At 36.5% G+C, this 19,515-nt stretch overlaps 1 non-coding gene across 1 annotated transcript; it reads left to right on the forward strand.

Annotated features, from left to right (window-relative positions):
- The first annotated feature begins 14,826 nt into the window (after window positions 1-14,826).
- On the forward strand, window positions 14,827-14,933 carry LOC131182690 (small nucleolar RNA R71). The gene has a single exon (XR_009150951.1). It is a non-coding gene; the product is annotated as a small nucleolar RNA R71 (small nucleolar RNA).
- The last annotated feature ends 4,582 nt before the right edge of the window (window positions 14,934-19,515 follow it).

Consider the following 19,515-nt stretch of genomic DNA (forward strand, 5'->3'; position numbering starts at 1 on the left):
TCTTAACCCAAAATCATTATTTTTTCTCTTCTAATCAATTTATATCAAATATAAATTAATTAATTAATCTCCATTAATTAATTTCTCACAATTAAATTAATATTTAAACACTTGAAATATTGTCACACCTTACCCCTCTGTAAGGCATAACATGATCCCATAGTATACCTAATGAATTACCAACTTCAACTATTGATAACCCATTAAATACACTACAAGAGATTTTAAAACTTTTCTTACTTTTTTTTTACAGTAGTGAGCACTATTTACAAGTGTTAAAAAATTTTTTGAACTGAAGTGAAACAGCTAACACATTTGAATTATTAGTAATTTCTGTAAAAATTTTGGCGAAATGTCATCTGTATTTTGAATAAAACAGTTCTTAAAAAACCTGTAAAAAGCACTTCAAATATATTTCTCAATCTCAAACTCCAACATTTAATCAACACAATATGTTTCTTAACTCAAATCCACAATAATTTTTCAGTATTTTCAAAGGCTGAGATAAAACAAATATATATCACAATATTTACAAATCAAAATAATTTACAATTTATTTTACAACTTCAATGTACAATTTTAATTTACAACTGCTCAAAACCAAGAACACTGTATACATACAGTGAACATACATTACAATACAAAATGCAGAATATGGTATACTCAATATACTCGATGGTCTCTCAATGTAGTACTAGCAGCCTAGTCTGCTACCCTGTCAGTCTGTCTACCTGCGACAGTAATGAAAAGCTATCACTAAGACAATGTCTCAGTGGTGCACAACATTAACCAAATACAACGTTAAATCACAATTCATAAGTCATACAAATAATGGATACTAAAAACCATAGTTAAATTCAAGGACAGTGAATGTCAATAAGAATTTAAACTCCATTTCACAATATCACAATGAATATCAATAAATCATACACACAGCTTAATCATGTTCCAAAGTTCAATTTGCCCTAAAAGCCGATTGCTAATGAGGAATTCAATTCGTCCCACAAGCCGATGGCTAATGAGGAACAACATAGCTAGCTAGCGATAATATGACTACTCATTTTATTTGTCCTCTACAGGCACACACCTCAACACTTTAGCTAGAGAGGGAATTCAATTCGTCCCACTAGACAAGCTAGCGAGAAATTCAATCAATATACATGATAGCTATGGTTTCAAACCATTTACAATGCTTTTCAATCAATAAGTATCCATCAATATCATTCAAACCATTTTTCACAATTAAAAACAATAATATACAAATAATCATAATTTATTTCAATTGATAATTTAAAAGAAATAACTGTTGTGCACAAACCTCTGATAACTGTCTTTTGGCCCTTACTTGGTGTTTCCTTCCCCTTCCCTGAGTCTTTGCTAACTGAAACACACAATTTGAAGTGTTTCAGTACTCATTTAAATTGTCTCTAAGAATAAAGCTTAATAATTTACTTATTGAATTCTATTATTCCTTAGTCAACCCAAAATGTTGACCCTCGATGCAATCTAGGTGAATTAGGTTTTAATGTTACCAATATGTCACATTTGTAGTCTTTTAGTATTGGTACATGTTACCAATTTCATTTCCAAGTATGTTGCATTTTATTACAATTTGTCAGATTTCGGTATACTAATTTAACCTAGCTAGATGACCTAGTTCCCTTGGTTTTCGGATTTTGGTCAAAACTACAAACTTGTAGGTCTATGTCTTATTGCACGCAAGGTAAAATTTTAGATCATTCTGAGTTGTGTAGACCAAGTTATGGTCAATTTACCAATGCTGGTCAGAATGCATTAAAATGGTCACTTTAGGTCATTTTTAGGTCACTTTTAGTTCGGCCAGTTTTTGGACCTGAACTTGTGCAAGCTATTTGGCTTGGTTCTGGTAATTTTTGGGTGTTGGTGTCTTCACAAGAATTGTAGATATATATCTAAACTATTCATAGTAAAGATTTCAGGTCAATTAGACTTGTTTTGAGTGAGTTATGGTCAAAATACCAACTGCTGCCCAAATGGTCAATTTTCAGGCTTTCAAAGTACTAATCCAGATTTGGTCATTTTTCAAGTCACCTTCTAAGCAGAATTGTTTGTAAACTCAAACCTTTATACACATATACATTCTATCATAACAAGCACCATAATTCAACAATATAATTCCATAAACCAAACCATGAAACAACACATTTTGGTTCACACTTCAAAGTTGCCGATTGTACATCTTCTTCAATTAGTTTCCAAGCTTCCAAAATCAAGTGTACTATCACATACATCTAGTATACATTATCCAATTTATTCCTACACACATAAACACCTACATCAACACTTTAATCTACCATTTACATGCAAGTATAAATTGCTCTTATTGAAGTTCCATGGCTGCCAAAAATGTACCTCTCCCTTAACTCATCAAACTTCAAAAATCCTCCCATAATTCAACTACCCATAGCATCCCTTCAAGGTTTAATGAAACAAGCATAAAAAATACATACTTACCACTTTTGAAACTCTTCAAAACCTCACCAAAACTTGATTTTCTTGCTGCCTATCTACTGCCCAAGTTGTGCAGAACAACTTTAGCGAAGGAAAATGTAAGGAAATAGGCTTGGATCATGGGAGAATGGAGCTTGGCCATGGACGGCCATGAAGGATTCTTTCAAGAAAAATTTCAGCCGGTTTTTGGCAAGGTGAGAAAGATGAAGTTTCTGCTGTCCACATGGTGATTAAGTGTCCACTTTGTTGAGTTAGTGGAGCACCAAGTAAGGGTTTAATGTTTGTTTATTCTAAAGTTTTCATATTCCCACATTTAACTCCCATCTTTTGCTATTTAAATTAGGTACCACCAATTTAATTTTTCAGGACATTTTCCAAGTGTAATATCATTTATTTTTAATGAACATTTAGGTCAAAAGACAACTCGGGGTGTCAAATGACCACAATGCCCCTATTCGGGTTGCATTCCCGATTTTTCGCTAATACCGAGTTTTGTCATTTTCTCGATTTCCCGTTTTTCTTTGTTCTAATTAATTATTTTTTCTTTGATATTTCTAATGATATTTATACTTCAATAGGTCTTTAATTATGTCTTAAAAATATTTTCCAGGGTTCCCCGCGGTCCATGGCTAGTCAACGGTCTACACCGTAACTTTTCGGTGCGATCACCCATCGCTAGGGTTCTCGGCTCGTTTAACTTGGTTACATTTCATTGCTATTTTTTTTCCTTTGTTTTTCTTGTATTTTCTTTGTTTTTCTTGTATTTTTTTCTTGTATTTCATTATTTTATGTCTCCTCACTCATATCTAAGTGTAGTTCTAGGCATCCTAGCTGTCTGGACAACACTGGTCACTGGAACAGTAGAATGCACTACCGAACATAGGGGTGTTACAAATATAAATTTAACTTATACTATACATCCAATAACCTAGATTTGGTTTCAAGTCATGAATCGCTAATAAGTTTCACTGGTTTTACAACCCCGCAAGTGCATGAATCGCTAACAAGTAATAAAGTGATGAGTAGAGTATTATTCCCACGAGGAATTTGATTAGTAAGTACCAATCTACATTGACTGTTTAGGCTATCAAACAATGAAGGAATGGAAGTTGTCTAGTTTAAACACTAAAATGATAAACTTAAAATGAAGTAATCTATTTTGGAACAATTCCGGAATTAAGATTTTACACCTAAATCTTGCTATGGATGTTATCTTATTTATTTACTGGTTTTAAGAATTGTTTACCTTTATGGAAATCAGTACTAAGGTATCCTAAGTCCTCTCTCAAGGTATCTAAGTTGTATTCTAATTAATTTAAACCTGACTTTCGTGGCGATCAGATTAATTAAAATCCCTTAATTTCTTTGACTAATTTTGAAGTTTCACAAAGGTATCAGCCTATGTCTAGGTCAGAATTCCTAGGTTCAAGATCTTGATTTTCTAATATTAATCTTTAACTTTTAGTCCTTCAATTAATATCTACAATCAATACTAAGTGGGTACCAGCACATAGCATGCACGAAGATCACAAGAAATTAAATCAATGAATAAATCTCAAATCTATTAAATAAAATTTAATGTTTATCCATAACAATAATTACAAGCGTTACTTTCCCAATTTCAGAATATAAAAACTACTTACTCATGAGTTCAACAAACATCATGATAAAAAGGTAAAAACAATAAAAAGAAGTCATATAGAAGAAATAAAACAATAAAAATCCATTTAAGGAGATTGAATGAAGGAACCAAAGAGAGAGTTTACAGCTTTGATCTTGTGGGACTTCGACTGGAGAACTCCCCTTGATACTGATATTCTTCTCCTTAAGACGGCTGGAGAGAGTGTAGAATGCAATTCTCTCTAAAACTCCTAAAAGTGCTATCAAAAGATAAAAGAGAGAGAGCCCCTTGTTTTGATGTTTTCTCTTCTATTTATAATGGTTGCTCTAGGGTTAGGTAATTTTGAGTCCAAAAGGCTTTAGGAATCTAATTTGAATCCAAAAACAATAGAGGGAATTCGAGTTACAAAACTGGCTACTGCATAGTACACAGCTCGTGTGTCACTACATGGGTCTCGACAAGTAGGGCCATGTAACTTGCTAGAGTGGAACTGCAAAGTTTTGCATTGGCACAAAGAGTTACATGGGTCTGCGCCAACTACACGGGCCTGGTTACACGAGCCGTGTACTATTGTTCCCATAAGGTTCTTCAAGCTTGTGCCTGGCAGAGACTTACACGGGTCCCTGCAGATTACACAGGTCTAATTACATAACCTGTGTACTTTTGTTTCTTTATTGGCTACCTGGCTTTCTTCTGGAAGAAGGTTACACAGGTCTGGGGTTTGGCTTACATGACCTGTGTACTTTGTATCAGCAGCAATACTCAGTCTTTTGACCTTCCCAAGCTTCCTTTTGCACTCCTATATTGTGGAGCTTCACCCAAACACCTAAAATGATGCAGAAAACTTGGAATTAAAGGCTTGACAATAAAAATTACAAAAACTAATGAAATCAACTACTATGCATGAAAATACTTGCCTAAATGCTATGAGATAGTATACAAACGTGCTTAAAAACATCTATACAATTCAAATGTGTCAAATACCCCCAAACTCAAACTTTTGCTTGTCCTCAAGTAAAGCAAAACTATATTTTAAAACACATTTCACGGGATGCTTAGGAATATAACCAATAATTTAATAAGCATAGAATTGAACTCCTCTAACCTTCATACCAATTTCCCTCTTTCAAGGCATAAGGGTTATATTAGCTGCTGGTTTGGAAATTCACCTCCTTTCATGGTGCTTCAACTAATTATTCCTCTATGTAAGGCCATTAATAAGTCACAAATAACCTGTTTTATCGGGATAGATTTGAGAAACACTAACTCCCCCAAATTTGCCTCTTTTGTGAGTAATTGTGATGAAGTAATTCAATTCCAACTCCATAGGCATATCTCAATTTTCTATCTCCACTAATATAGCATGCACTTTTCAAAAGATCAAAAGGTCTTTAAAAAGGGTTGTAAAGGGGCTAAGGGGATAATGACTTGGTTGCCAATGAAAAGTTTTTAGGGAATGTAAATATGAAGGTAGCATGTATGCATAATGTAACGATCGGGCTCTAACTGCTAGAGGAATTAGCTGGTTTGGCCGTAAGCCTCACGATTTTGTCCCATAGGTAGAATGGAGAACTTCCCAGGATGTCACCCATCCAAGGATTTCTCTCAAGTGAGCACGCTTAACCCTGGAGTTCTCCCAACTCTCCAGGCCATTCCACCAAAAGGCGTCTCCAGTGATTAGTTCCCCTATTTTATATATCATTACTTTTTGAACCTAAGACCATCTCCGTGCTTTGCCGATGTGGGATTTGCCTAAGGGACCATTCTCCCCCCCTTTCGGGACTCAGCGTCTTCGTTGAGGTTTGCCCCACCATTGCCCAAGAGGACACGCGAGCGGCTCTGATACCAATTGTAACAATCGGGCTCTAACCGCTAGAGGAATTGTCCGCTTTGGCCGTAAGCCTCATGGTTTTGTCCCATAGGTGGAATGCAGAACTTCCTAGGAGGTCACCTAGCCTAAGATCTCTCTCAAGCGAGCACGCTTAACCCTAGAGTTCTTCCAACTCTCCAGGCCATTCCACCAAAAGGCATCTCTAGTGATTAGTTCCCCTATTTTATATATCATTACTTTTTGAATCCAAGACCATCTCCGTGCTTTGCCGATGTAAAATTTGCCTAAGGGACCTTTTGGTGGAATGGCTTGGAGAGTTGGCAGAACTCTAGAGTTAAGCGTGCTCACTTGAGAGAAATCTTAGGATGGGTGACCCCCTAGGAAGTTCTCCATTCCACCTATGGGACAAAATCGTGAGGCTTATGGCCAAAGCAGACAATTTCTCTAGTGGTTGGAGCCCGATCGTTACAATTGGTATCAGTGCCGATCGCGTGTCCTCTTGGGTGATGGTGGGGCAAACCTCAGTGAGGACACTGAGTCCCGAAAAGGGGGTAGAAAGGTCCCTTAGGCAAATCCCATATCGACAAAGCACGGAGATGGTCTTGGGTTCAAAAAGTAATGATATATAACATGTTGGGAACTAATCACTAGAGGCGCCTTTTGGTGGAATGGCCTGGAGAGTTGGAAGAACTCTAGAGTTAAGCGTGCTTGCTTGAGAGAAATCTTAGGATGGATGACCTTCTGGGAAGTTCTCCATTCCACCTATGGGACAAAACTGTGAGGCTTATGGCCAAAGTGAACAATTCCTCTAGTGGTTGGAGCCCGATTGTTACACATAAGATATCAAGTATACTAAGTTCATTTCCACATATTTTGGAGGAAGAAGAGGGGCTTTTGGTTTTTTTCTTTTTCTTTTTCTTTTTCTTTTTTTTTTAGAGTGCCAAGTATGCTTCCATGATACTTATCTTGGGACTTTTTATCTTTTCTTTTTTTTTTTTTTTATGTCCCTTTTGTCCTCTCCCCCAAACTCATTGCTTTTGCTGGGTTAGAAAGGCAAATTTTTCTTTGATTTCAATTGCACACTTGCACTCTTTCTTAAGTTCTACATCCTCTCTTCATTTCCCTTATGCATTTTGCTTCCTCAAAAGGGTATGGTATGTGTTTAGGCTAGGGGCTAGGTAAATAACATGGGTAAGCAATAAATTCTAAGGGATAAACATAGGCTTCAAGTTGGCTACAAGGGATATACATTTTAGTTAGGGGTGGTTAAGGCTTAGTGAGGCTATAGCAAAGAATGCCTTAATCATTTCTTCATCAAGCATATGCTAGGATTTTGCCTTGATAGGTCCAAGAGATATGTTCTAGAGCTAGTGAGGCATTTTTTTTTAGGTTTGCTTGTATTTCAAAACATTTTCACCTAATTTTACAAGTTCAATGTGATAAATTAATAGTTATGAAGAGGTTTAACTAGTCTAGTTCCATTAAAGAGATTAGTTTCTTCACAAATAACATGTTAGAATCCCTTTTTGCCTATCTAGATACGTTTATTCCTCTATCCCATGGAGTCCAATTATTAGCTTACTATAATTTGGTTATAGTGCTAAGTTTCACAATTTAAAGTCCAAAATTTTTCAAAAATTTTCAAAAATTTTGATACACAAGAATAATGTAGCTGAATTTAAACAATGTAATGATAATGATATGTAAATGCAATGATATGCAATGCACTTGTATCCCCCCCCAAACTCAAACTAGACATTGTCCTCAATTTTAAAATAATATGCAAATTCAGAGCAAATGTATAAAGATTATAAGGAAGCATATTATTTATTAGGTATTGAAAAGTTTGGACATTAAGCACATAAAAGAGACCTATGATTGCAACTTAGGACTAAGGCATGTAAGATATTACAATAAATATCCTATCCTATATTCCTAGCTCTAAAAGGTCTCTAATGGTGATGATGGCGATGCTGGCTTCTCCTCCTCATCATCTAGCTTCTCCATTAGTATGTCCAATTTATTGTGGGCTTCTTGGAGGCTGTCCTCGATTGCTAGCATTATGCTATATATTGTGGTCTCCATGCACTGTAGGTCTGCAAGGACCGGATTTGTTGGTAGCGGTGTGTATGGAGGCACTCGAATGGGGGACTCTTGGAATATCTGCTCTTGGCCTTCTTCTTGAGGTTATGAAGTCTTGCCAGGTCCTTCTCATGCTTTGTCTCTCCGAGGGATGGCGTTTCCTCCGGCATCTAGCAGGTAGCATGTGTTGCCCACTTTCTTACATATCCCTATGGATATGCAGATAGTTTGATCTATTATTGACATTCCAGTGATAGAGCACAGCCTGCGATGCCTAGAAACAAAGCCAAAGTGGAGGGTAATGGTTGTGACAAGGCCACTAAGCACAATGTGCCCGATAGATTGATGACAGAGGCATCAGAGATGGTTGCATGAAAAGAAGTCGGTGCTGCAGCATTTTCTGGTGACCATACACCACAAGAAGAATAGCTCATTGGTGTTTACAATGCCAAGGCTGTCGCCATAGCCCATGATGGTGTGGGTGGCAAACTAATGCATATAGCGCAGTGCTGGACTTGTGATGCCCATGGATTTGGACTTGATGGAGTTGTATGGCTCCGTGTTTGGGGCAATGGAACTCCAGAAGTTAATTTTGTTGTAGAGCATGTGGTCCCTAGGGATCTCTTAGTTGTTGACACTGTCAAAGTTGAATATGGCATTGAACTCATCTATGTTCATCACCCGGTCGACACTGAGGAGGTAAAATTTAATTCTACCCCTATCCTCCTTATCGGTAGGCCATAAGGTGGCCTTGAAACTGCCTAAAAACTCTAGTGTGGTGTCTTTGTATGCTGGAAATTATAGTTGGGTGAACCTTGTCCACTCGATGATATTGAGTAGCCCATTTATTTCATTCTGTAGCCTGATTTGCTCCAGCTGTGGAAAATCCATGTATTTGGTGGAGCTTATTTTCCGGGTGTGAAGCCAGGTGCACATTACCTTATGGGCATCATCTCAGAATCCCTAAGGAATAGAGATTTTAGGTTATGGAGCAGCTTGTGGTTGGGGTTGCGGTGGAGGATGGGCTGGTTGAAATGGTTGGGGAGTGGCTACCCTTGTTCCTGGGGGTTGGGGTGGAGGCTGAGGTGGAGAAGATGAGGATTCTCCTCTTTGGCTCTTCCCTTGAGGAAGAGCCAATTCTTCTTGCATATCGCTTTACAGGAGCCATTGATGAGTTTTTGGGAAGCAGAATAGTAGGGTTTGGTGAAGGGAGATGAGATTTGAGGGGTTTTTATAGGCTAGAAGGGGTGGAGATGAAGGGTTTTGCCTTTATGAAGGGTTTTAATGCTAGGGGTGCATTTAAAGAGCCGTTAGGACTCTTCGTTTCACGCATTTTGTGCCCTAGGAGTCACGTCTATGACATGATACACGGGTCCCGACATATAGGGCTGTGTAAATTTTTGCCTAAAAATTTCAAATTCTATCGTAGTACACGGCCCGTGTAAATGAGCTCTAGGACTCGTGTAACTTTTTGTCTCCCGAGTTTCTTTACTGGATATGTTACACGGCCCCTATCAAATACAAGGAGGCCCATGTAACTCCCTGGCTTTAAGTTATTCTGCTAGAGACATTACACAGTCTGTGTAAATTGGGCTATGGACCCGTGTAACTTTCTATCCCCCTCAGAGTTAAAATTCAAGAAATTTATGGACTTCTAGAAAGTTGCACGGGGTGTGTAAAACCAATACACGACCTGTGTAATTTTGTGATTTTCCAAATTTTTGTCAAATAAAAAATTTATTCATCACAACACATGAAATGGATGTAAAGTTTAGCAATAGAGCTACTTCCCTGGTTTTGTCCAATTTTCCCTTTTGTGGTTTTGACTTGGTGATTATTTTCCTCTCTTGATCTCCACTCCCTTTTCCAAAAAATCCTACAAAATGAAATGCTAATGAGTACGAAACAAAAATTAATATGAAAAAGGAGAAAAAAAGAAGAAGAAAAGTTCAGAAAAATTTTTGGGTTGCCTCCTAAAAAGCGCTTGTTTATAATCTTCAGCTGGACTTTGCTTGTTTATGGTCTGTCGGTAGGATGGTCGAGGGTGCAATTGACTCCCATTTCTATGGGTTCTCCCTGAAAGTAAGGCTTCATCCTCTGCCCATTGACCTTAAATGCACCTGAGGTTTCGCTCCACACTTCTACTGCTCCATATGGAAAGACTTGGGTGACCTTGAAAGGTCCGGACCATCTTGATTTAAGCTTCCCTGGAAAGAGTTTCAATCTAGAGTTTAATAAGAGGATAAGATCTCCTTCTTTTATTTCTTTCCTTGCTATGCACCTGTCATACCATCTTTTTGTTTTATCCTTGAAAATTTTAGCGTTTTCGTATGCATCCTATCGGGTTTCTTCCAACTCATTCAGTTGTAGGAGTCTTTTCTCACTAGCAGCTTTAAGGTCAAAGTTTAGGATCTGAATTGCCCTATAAGCTTTATGCTCAAGTTCAACATGGAGATGGCATGATTTTCCATAGACCAGTCAGAAGGGTGTTGTGCCAATTGGGGTATTATATGCAGCGCAGTATGCCCATAGTGCATCATCTAACTTCATGCACCAGTCCTTCCTGGATCTGTTTACAGGTTTCTCTAGAATCTGCTTTAGTTCCCTGTTTGATATTTCTGCTTAACCGCTAGTTTGAGGATGATAAGGTGTGGCCACCTTGTGAGTCACTCCATATTTTTTCAGTAGTGTTTTGAATTGTTTGTTGCAGAAGTAACTTCCTCCATCACTGATTATTGCTCGTGGTGTGCCAAATCTTGTAAAGATGTTCTTCTTAAGGAACCTTGTGACCACTCTAGCATCGTTGGTTGGTGTCGCAATTGCTTCTACCCATTTTGACACATAATCAACTCCAACCCAAATATACTTGTTTCCACGAAAAGAGGGAAATGGGCCCATGAAGTCTATTCCCCATACATCAAACAATTCTATCTCAAGTATACCATGCAATGGCATTTCGTTCCTTCTTGAATTGTTACCTATTCTTTAGCATTGATCACAAGCTAGCACAAAGGATCTTACATCTTTAAACAAATGTGGCCAGTAAAACCCCGCTTGCAAAATCTTGGCTGCGATTTTTGAGGTGCCAAAGTGTCCTCCGTATAGTGATGAATGGCAGTGATGAATGGTACTTTCCATATCTTCCTTTGGTATGCATCTTCTTATCAGCCCATCATTCCATCTCTTGTATAGTAGAGGTTCCTCCCATATGTAATATCTCACATCATGTAGGAATTTCTTCCTTTGCTGATAAGTCATGTTTGGAGGTAGTACCCTGCATATAAGAAAATTAACAAAGCCAGCGTACCATGGAGCCTTGGAGAATGCAAGTAATTGCTCATCAAGAAATGAACCACCAATTGGAAAATCTTCAAAGTCCTCTGTGTACTTCAATTTTAATCTGGAAAGATGGTCAGCTACTACATTTTTTAATCCTTTTTTGTCCTTGATTTCAAAGTTAAATTCTTGTAGGAGTAGAATCCATCAAATTTGCCTTGGTTTTACTTCCTTCTTATTCAAAAGGTATCGGATTGCAGCATGATCTGTGAATACAATGACTTTTGACCCAATGTGGTAAGATCTGAACTTGTCCATTGCAAACACCACTGCTAGGAATTCCTTCTTTGTGGTGGCATAATTGATTTGTGCATCATCGAGTGTTTTGCTGGCATAATAAATAGCATGGAGCTTTTTATCTTATCTTTGCATGAGCACTGCTCCAACTGCAAAGTCACTCGAGTTGCACATCACCTCGAATGGTAGCTCCCAATTTGGTGGCTGCATTATTGGTGCTGATATCAGGGCTTCTTTGATCCTGTTAAAGGAGACAAGGTAATTTTCATCAAAATCAAAGGGAACATCTTGACATAACAAGTTGGTAAGTGGCTTAGCTATTTTGGAAAAGTCCTTGATGAATCTTTTATAGAATCCTGCATGTCCCACAATGCTTCGCACTCCCTTGACTGATGTTGCGGGTGGCATGTTTTCAATGATCTCAATTTTTGCCTTATTAACTTCAATTCCTCTTTCTGATATCAAATGTCTCAGAACTATGCCTTCCCTTACCATGAAGTGGCATTTTTCCCAATTTAGGACCAGGTTTGATTCTTCACATCTTTGCAACACCTTAGATAAATTAGCTAGGCAATCATCAAAAGTAGTTCCATAGACAAAAAAAATCATTCATAAAAACTTCTATGATATCTTCAATATAATAAGAAAAGATAGCCATCATGCATCTTTGAAAGGTAGCAAGGGCATTACAAAATCCAAAAGGCATTCTCCTATATGAAAATGTTCCATAGGGACAAGTGAATGTTATACTTTCTTAGTCTTCTGGGTGAATAGGAATTTGAAAGAATCCCGAATATCCATATAGATAATAGAAATAAGAGTGTTTCGCTAACCTTTCTAACATTTGGTCGATGAAGGACAGGGGGAAATGGTCTTTTCTGGTAGCACTTTTCAATTTCCTATAATCTATGTACATTTGCCAACCAGTGACTACTCTAGTAGGGATTACTTCATTGTTTTCATTTTGGATAACAGTTATCCCACCTTTCTTAGGAACTACATGTACTAGACTAACCCATTTACTATCAGAAATTGGGTATATGATACCTGCATCTAATAGTTTTAAAATTTCTTTCTTGACTACTTCTTTCATGTTTGGGTTAAGTCTTCTTTGGTGTTCGATCGTGGGTTTACTGTTTTCTTCCATGGGTATCCTATACATGCAAAACGAAGGGTTGATTCCCTTCAAATCTTCTATTTTATACCCAATGGCTTTGTTATGGATTCTAAGTTCTCTTAACAATTTTTCCTCTTCTAACTTAGACAGGCTAGCATTGATTATAACAGGATATTTAGAATTTAAGTCCAGAAATGCGTACCTTAGCGAGGAGGTGAGAGATTTATGCTTTACCTGTTTGGCGTTTTCCTGGAGCTTACCTTTGGTTTGTTTCTCCTTCAACTTCTCCATCTCGGAAGCCTTAACTAAAGGTAGGGGTGGTTGAGCTGCTAACTATTGTGTACAGGCTACTATTTCTATATTTTCATCATCCACTGTGTGGCTGTGCATAATACATACTTCAAGAGGATCTTTAAGATGTGTCTTATGAAATTCCTCTTTAACTTGTTCATCAATTATGTCAACCTTGAAGCATTCATCGGGTTCAAATTTGTGTTTCATTGTGTCGAACAAGTTGAACTCCACTTCTTCTTCCTTTACCTTGAGGGTTAATCGCCCTTTTTTTACGTCTATGATGGCTCCTGAAGTTGCCAAGAATGGTCCTCCCAAGATGATAGGAATTTGAACATCTTCTTCCATCTTAAGGACAACAAAGTCTACTGGAATGAAGAATTTGCTTACTTTGATAGGGATGTTCTCAAGTATGCCCACAGGATATTTAACAGATCGATCAGCCAATTGCAATGAGATTATTGTGGGCTTCAGTTCTCTGATCTCCAGCTTTTTGCATATTGATAGAGGCATTAAATTGACGCTTTCCCCAAGATCACAGAGGGCCTTGTCTATTTTCTTATTACCAATGAGGCAGGGTATGGAGAAGCTTCCTGGATCTTTCAACTTTGGAGGCAGTTTATTTTGTAGTATGGCACTGCATTCCTCTGTTAGAGCTATTGTTCCATAGTCTTATAACTTTCTTTTCTTTGATAGAATTTCCTTCAGAAATTTGGCATAGGATGGCATCTGAGAAAGCGCTTCAGTGAAGGGGATGTTGATGTAAAGTTTCTGTAAAACCTCCAAAAACTTCCCAAACTGCTTGTCCAATTTAGCTTTCTAAAATCTCTACGTAAAAGGTAGGGGAGGCTGGTATGGCTCTAGTAATTTCTTTGTCTTCCATGCTTCCTCTTCCTGATCTTTCTTAGCTTCTTCCTCCTTTTTCTCTGCTTAGCCTTTAGATTTTTCTATGGTTTCCTCTATCGGTTCTACCACTGGTTGTACTAGAGTTCTCCCACTCCTCAGTGTAACTGCCTTACAATGCTCCCTTGGGTTCATTTCTTGTTGGCTAGGCAGTTTGCTAGTAGCCTTACTTGAAGAACTTGCTTGCTGAGCGATTTGATTCTCTAGCATCTTGTTATGAGTAGCAAGTTGGTCCACTCTATAAGTCAGCTACTTAATCAATTCATTTTGTTGTTGTTGAGCTACTAGGAATCCTTCCATCATGGTTTCCATGGTCATTTCCAGTTCAGGTTATTGAGGTTGGAGAGGTAGTGATGGCTGTGTAAAGTTTTAACCTCTATTCTAAAATCCAGGGGGTGCTGGTGGTTTGTACCCTTGTTGCTTATTTATTGGCTGGTTCTACTGATTGGACCATGAGAAAAGTGGGTGGTTCCTCTATCTAGGGTTGTAAGTATTTGAATATGGATTGTTAGGCTGCCTCTGGTTGAAGTTTCCTCCATTATTCACATAGTTCATCTATTCTATGGAGGGTTTATTGAAATTACTGTATTCTGAACTCATGTATCCTCCTCCATAGCTGTCCTTATGTTGATGTTTGTACCAACTGCATTGGCTTGCATTCTTTCGAGCATCTTTGTGAGCTAATCAAATTGAGCATTCATCATGCTTAGGGCGTCTACTTCCAGGACCCCTGCAGTTCTCCTTGCATTTCCTCTTTCATTTGACCACTCATAATTATGGTATGCAACCCTTTCTAGAAGTTCAAGTGCTTGTGCCACTGTTTTCTCCATTAGATCTCTCTCTGCAACTGAATCAACTGTGCTCCTTGTAGAGGGTAGTAATCCATTATAGAAATTTTGCACTAATAGCTAATTTTCTATGCCATGGTGTGGACATTCCCTCTGCAGGTCTTTATATCTTTCCCATGCATCATGGAGTGATTCTCCTTCCTTTTGTCTGAAGGTGTTGAGCTCAAGCCTCAGTTTTGCAGTCTTTGCAAGTGGAAAATACCTTGCTAGAAAAGCTTGAGAGAGGTTTTCCCAAGTGGTGAATGTTCCAGCCGGTTGAGAAAGTAAACACTTCCTTGCTCTGTCTCGAAGGGAGAACGGGAATGCTTTGAGTCTTATTGCTTGATCAGACACTCTATTCATCTTGAATGTGTCACATAGGGCAAGAAAGCACTGGAGGTGATAGTGTGGGTCTTCTGTTTGTGAACCTGCAAACTGGATTTGTTGAATCATTTGGAGCCCTACTGGTTTTAATTCAAAGTTGTTGGCTTCAACTGTGGGTCTAGTGACATTGGGCTGAAATCCTTGGACAGATGGAGCTCCGTAATCTCTCAAGAGTCTTGGTCTGTCATTATTATCGGCCATGGTTGGAATTTCAGGATCTCGTCGACCATGCTCTTGATGTTTCCTTTTCGTCCTGATGGCTCTCAGAGTTATGTCTATCTCCGGATCACAGTCCAAAATTTCTTTTTCTGTCTTTGTTCTGGTCATATAGCAAATTGGGCACCTGAGAGAAAATAAGAGAAATACAACCAGTAAAATAAAATTAGATATTAAATATAATTGCCTAATTGTTAGTAGTATGCCCTAGAGCATATCATTTAGTATGTATCTTGTACATGTTTTTATTAATAAAAGGCATTTTCACTTTTTCGTTTACATAATATATTTATGTGTAATAGAAGAGGTCCATTAATATTTTGTTAGAAATTCTATTCTTAAGTTGTTAAGAATATGAGTAACAGTATTTCTACTACAAAGTATCATAAATAGGTTCACAATCTATAATACTTCACAATAAGGATATGACTTATCCAGAAAGATTGTATTCATGTTTGTTCCCAAGTTATTTATATGAGCCATAAATAAGATGGAATGGTGAGTCTAATGCCATATGACAAACATGATAGGCACTTATACATGATAAGTAGGCCAAACCAGTGACACTTATGACAAGCACATGGAGTTTACTCTTATCAATGTATTGTCATAAATCATATCAGCATATAATCTTTAGACCAGAGATAGCACAGTTATCTTGTTTATAGGTGGTTTGAGTTTGATACTGCTTTCATACTTGTATTGTGTATGGGTATATGGGCATGTTGGCTCATACTAGTTATATATGGAGGTAGGTGTTGATCAAGATGGAATCTGTTCCTCTAAGTAAAAAGGAATAAAATCCTATGTTCATTTAATTGTTCTTATTGTTTCAAGTTCCTGGCCAAGACAGATAGATTGAATCAGAAAAGAGTTTCTGATGAGAAAATCTTTTAATCAAGAACTGAAATTAAAAGAGAACATGATATTCATAGCAAATGGGCTTTGACATAAACCATGACTCCAGCTTGAGTTGGGATTTTTTAACAGAGAGATTCTAGTGCATGGTAACATATGATTATAGGTTCATTTAAGGTAAACCTTATTACTAATTGGGTGGCCATGGCATGCTATGCTAGGTGTTAAGCATGGCCTATGAGGTGCATAAAATGGTATAGAGAAATCATTTATGGTAAGAAAGAGTTCTGATGATATTAAGAGTTGATATCCTATCTCATTGCCAATTAGTGATGAGCCTAGTAAGTCACACACATACACAAGTAATCACCAAATTAAATATGATTTAATTAATTAATTAAAGACTTTAATTGATTAATTAAATAGGTTTGGTTTTCGATTAGATTACAAAGTCCCTAGCATGACTCGAAACCAAATCTAGATTATTGCATGTATAGTATAAGTTAAATTTATATTTAAAGTGTTTAAATACGAATTTAATTAATGAGAAATTAATTAATAAAGATTAATTAATTGATTTATATTTGATATAAATTGATTAGAATAAGAGAAATAATTATTTTGGATTGAGAACTCAAAATTAAGACACAAAGGCATTTTGGTCATTTCACAGGGTGACATGTGGCACCATGAGGTGGTGACACATGGCACTACACATAAGCTTGTCAAATATCTTTTAATCATGTAATATGATTAAAATTAAGATTAAATATAGGTTTGACACTTTGCACAATGTGATTGGGTCAATTAAACCTTGAGCCAATCAGAATGTGACATGTGGCAAGGGTTTTAAGTGGTGACCTAGCTATATAAGTGTAAGGATGAAAGAACAAAATACAACCAGCTGCTACCTCCCTTTGTGCCGCTACCCTTGAGGCTGCCATTCTCTCTTCTTCTTCATATCTCATCAATTCCAAGAGATTTACAAACATTCTCTTGAATTAAAAATACTAGAAATTGTTTATAGTGTCATGTTTACATCTTTAATCTCTTAAAAGGCAAAACTTGATTTTCTAATTAATAGAAAAAGCTTTAGAAGCTGTTCAAGGGCTACCATAGGTGATCTTGGTGTGGACAAACTAGAGGGGCAACATCTGGTGTCCTAAAGACGCATCCCAAAGGTGCCAAACACACTACAGTGCATCAAGAGGTTAATGCACTTGTTCTTGATCTAATCTAGAGCTCTAAAATTAATCTGATTAATTTTAAAATCTTAAATGGCAAATAAAGATCCAAAAACATATTATAAGAATTTTAATATGTTGTTTATCATTGAAATCAAATACATAAAAATAAATCTTGTACGATGCAAGTGACCCTGGATGAAAATTTTTTGAATTCAATGATATAAACTTGTGTTTTTCATGCTTTTGCTCCTTCAACTGGTATCAGAGCTACTATATTTTCCATTTAGATTATTCAATATGAGATTTGATTGTGTGATTTGATCAAAAGTTGATCAATTCATTACTAGTTGGAATGAATAAGGTGGTGGCATGGTGGAGTTCACCATGGGTGCGCATGGTTTGGCTCCTCCTATGGTGTGCGCAAAGTTTGGCTTTTTAATTTGCAATTATTGTATGATCTAAAAGCTCATCCTATGTCTAATTAAATTGTTTAATTAGAGTTTTAATCACACAATTAAATTTTGATTCAAATTAGAATTTTAAAAATTGTTTGAATGTGATTCAAATCTGAATTTTAAAAGTTATTTGAATGTGATTCAAATCTGAATTTTTAAAGTTGTTCGAATCAAATCTGAATTTTTAAAGTTGTTTCAATAATATTCAAATTTGAATTTTTAAAAATTGTTTGAATGCGATTCAAATATGATTTTTAAAAATTATTTGAATGTGATTCAAATCTGAATTTTTATGGTTGTTTGAGTGTGATTCAAATCTAAATTTTTAAATTTGTTTGAAAGTGATTCAAATCTGAATCTTTAAATTTGTTTAAATCATGTTCAAATCTGGATTTTTAAGTTGAATATGAGATATTCAATTTAATTTAAGTATGTATGTTTCATTTAATGGTTAAATAGTGATATACATGATGGATGATCATGGACTATAAAAGACCAATGTGATTGGATTTATTTCTCTTATGTTTCTTTGGGATTGTAAATTAATTAATTTATTTTAATTTATTTTGGGCATGTATTATTAAGGTTATAATAATTTTGGGTTGTAATTTCATTTATTTAAGTTCTTGTAAATTCACCTTGGTATGCCAAGGATTACTATGTAATTGGATCGCAAGAAGATGAAGGAGGTCAAGAGCATTGATGGGACCAGTGGAAGGAATTCAATATCAAGTGTTGATTATGTACTCCTTCAGCAACTCTTGTAAAATGAATGAATGAAATGCACCTAGGAATGCCCTGATTCAACTCTTGGTGGCTCAGAATTGAATCCCTTAGAAAGTCCATGATCATACCATATTTACTATTTATTCATGAATGCATGAGATGTATGGGAATGTATGCAAGTATATGATATATGCATGCTAAATGGATAATGTGCAAAGTGAGACCTTAATAGTAATTAGGATGACCATAAAATCTTCCAAACAAATGATTAAGTTAGAAATGCTATAATTAAAGTAATTATAACATGGGCTCTCCATTGGGGCAATTATTTTAAAAAATTTTAAATAGTTGCACATGATGCAATTAATTTAAGAGATTTTCTTAAGAATAATTGTTAAGTATGAGATGTTGTAAATATGTAAATGGTTTGGTGGCCAATATTAGATGTACCTGAGGACATTAAAATTACCTGCACAATTACTGGCTCAATAGGATTAACTTAACTAATGCAAGATAAGTCAATAATGGATGTAACTAAGATTTTGAGCATTAGGGGCTAGGTAAAGGATTGAACCTCGCATGAGATGTGATGGGCAAGGAGTTACTCACTTATAATTTATTATAATCCCAATAATGGATGTACCTGAGGATAATCAATAGAATTATAAGAATTCAATCACCCACTAGAAATCCATCCAACTAGGATTTCCGTTTTCTACTTTGGAAGTGTAGGATTTGCTAAGTTAGTGGGGGGGACCAATTTGATTAAAAGACCATAATCATTTTGGTTAATTACATGATACATTTATTAATTAATCTGATTATTTTCTGCAGTTAATTTTCTGATAATAATGAGCACAGAACAACCACCACTATCCAATATCCTTGCATGCATACTTGATCGCAATAGGTTGACAGGACCTAATCTGTCTAATTGGCTAAGACATTTGAAAC

The sequence above is a fragment of the Hevea brasiliensis genome, chromosome 8 (assembly GCF_030052815.1).
Source record: "Hevea brasiliensis isolate MT/VB/25A 57/8 chromosome 8, ASM3005281v1, whole genome shotgun sequence".
NCBI classification, from domain to species: domain Eukaryota; kingdom Viridiplantae; phylum Streptophyta; class Magnoliopsida; order Malpighiales; family Euphorbiaceae; genus Hevea; species Hevea brasiliensis.